Source organism: Halyomorpha halys, unplaced genomic scaffold (assembly GCF_000696795.3).
Source record: "Halyomorpha halys isolate HHAL.00 unplaced genomic scaffold, Hhal_1.1 Scaffold199.1, whole genome shotgun sequence".
Lineage (NCBI taxonomy): Eukaryota > Metazoa > Arthropoda > Insecta > Hemiptera > Pentatomidae > Halyomorpha > Halyomorpha halys.
This window is the reverse complement of record NW_027112578.1, coordinates 1,273,822-1,276,467: the sequence shown is the minus strand read 5'-3', so window position 1 is coordinate 1,276,467 and position 2,646 is coordinate 1,273,822.

Sequence of the window (2,646 nt, the reverse complement as noted above, 5' to 3'; positions counted from 1 at the left end):
ATCTTCCTATACATCAATTTTTACGGTCAACTGTATATATACAAAAATTATAATTATTTATCACGGTCACCTTCATTGTTAAAAATTCATCAAAGGAGTTTTTACGTTTAATTAAAAAAAGTTGTGATAAATTTTTGAAGGTGACTTTTATAACAATTTTTTTTATTTCATGTAAAAATTGACTAATTAGGATAATGTTTTGGATTGACTTGGGCAGGATATCTTGTATGAAGTATTTTTCTAAATGATTTTGTTCTAAAATAGTATTAAAATTGTCCCTGAGAATGCCCGAATAGGCCAAAACGTCGTACTTATAAATGGAATAAAAATGTTTGAGACTAAAATGGTTTAATTTTTTTCATATAAACAATATGAACCAGTCTCAAGGATGTGTTAAGATTATAAATTAAATATTCTATTTATGTTACTTAATCAGACGAGGAAGAAGGATTGTTCCAAAATAAGTGATAAATAATAACACGCTATTTAAATGTTTTTGGAACAAAAATTTTTATCTCTTAATAGTGATGAATTTGGAATGCAAGACCTCATAATATAATAATTAAATTGAGAAGTCCTGAAAGATAAATTTTTTTTGTTCATAATTTCTATGTTTATTTTGTCCCGTGAAATCTAAGATAAGAAAGATATAGAAAGTGTAGCAAGGGCGCTGATTGGAGCAGAATGGAAGAAGGGAATATAGTTCCAGTTCTAGTTCAAGGGAATCCTTCATTGTTTCCTTTCTATCCTCTTGGAGCTCATTTAGGATCCAAAGGAGAGAATCGACTCTGAATTCAAGGCTTCAGGGAAGAAGCACAATTTTAACTTCGAAGCGTGACTTTCATTCGAAGTTAGGAAACATTAATTTCAAAATATCCAAATAAAAAAAAATATAATAAACTAACTAAAAATATATAATAAAACCCGGCAATGCTTAGCCATTGCTCTATTTAAGGATGTATATAGATTGAATAAATACAATTAATAGTTTGTAATAAATTATTGTATATTTTATTTTAATGATTTAGTAACATAATAATTTTTTAAAAAATAACCTCACTATATATTGTTGTTATTATTATTGATAAGTATTGATCTATTAACAATTTTCAATATTATTAAAGTTTCGCTATAAGTTCCGATACCTAGGTATACCTATCAAGGGAGACTCCACACCTGTGTTTGTATACCACATCGGTCTTGTACCAGAGTTTTAACTTCTTTTTTTTCCTACCTCCTATTTATTTAAATTTAAAATAATTACAATTTTATACATTTTGCTTAATCTAAGACAATTATGTATAAACAAATTTACAATTTATCTTGTTTTGCCTTTTGGCATTATAAGATGTGGAAAAAAACATTGTCCGCTGAAGGCGGTTTATACATTTAATGGCTTGGTTCCCAGGGGGCTAACATAGAATGGACCATTCTGGCTGGTGGTGTTGAGGTGTGGGTGACTTCAGACTGCAGAGCCAGAAGTCCTTCCCTCGGCGAGGACGTCGACCAAGGGGACCGTACTTAGCCCCCTCCCAGGTCTCGGTGGAGGGGCGATCAAATAATTTGATGTTCCTACGGCCTATAAATTCCGGCAGAGACGGGAGTTGGAGCTCCTCACGGATTACTCTATTCCTGGTCCGTTGGAGTGTGGTTCCTCTGACTATTCGCCGAAGGAGTGAAGTCACGCCGAGGTAGAGGATGCTGTTACTGAGTTTCCGACCCTCACCATCCACAACAAACTCCTGGTGTAGCCTGCTCTTCTTGCCCTTCAGAGTTTTTCACATCTGGTGTAAAAGGTTTTAAGGCAGGTAAAGACCAATGGACCGCGTGTGTTCGGCAGTGGGTTCTCCCATCCCAGCCAAGGGGCGTTGTAAGTTATCACCAATGAGAAATAGGAATAGAAGACAACACCTCTTCTTGGAACAAGTGGAGGCAGAAGACGAGGACAGATCATGGAGAAACACAGAAAACAGAAGAAAAGGAGACGGGCTAGAGAAGAGAATGGACTTGGAGAAGTCCTAAGAAATGGAACTCCACGGCTGAGACGACGCCCATGGCTACGACAAAAATCTTCGCAAAGACACATCCACGAAATGAGAATCATCCAAATCAGAAGCTATTAAGATATATTAGGTAACAATTCATAATGTAAACAATATTTTATGGCAAACCATTTATATGGATCATTTCAATAATTTTAATCATATCATTGCAATAAATTTTAAATAAATACTTAGTTCATTTATGTAGTTTATTTACTATCATATTACATAATTCCATACATTATTATATTATATAATTAATGGTAACTATATTTTATAAATATAAAGGTATTTAATTGGTAATTGGTAAACACAAAATAAGCCATTGGAAAAACATCCAATTATAATAACAGTTTTGCAGGACTCAACATCAATTAATTAATTAACTTATTTTTGGATAATTGCCTTCAGCGATTATCCTGGCATCCCGAGACAGATACATAGCTTTATATCAATATTAGTACTATATTGAAACTATTCAGACCGATTGACCTATCCAAATGCTTTAGATTTTTAAGCAGTGAAACAGAGTATATATTCGTTTTTAGCATTTCAAGAAATCCTTAAATATAAATTTTCAAAAAAAATTATAGAAAATAAAATG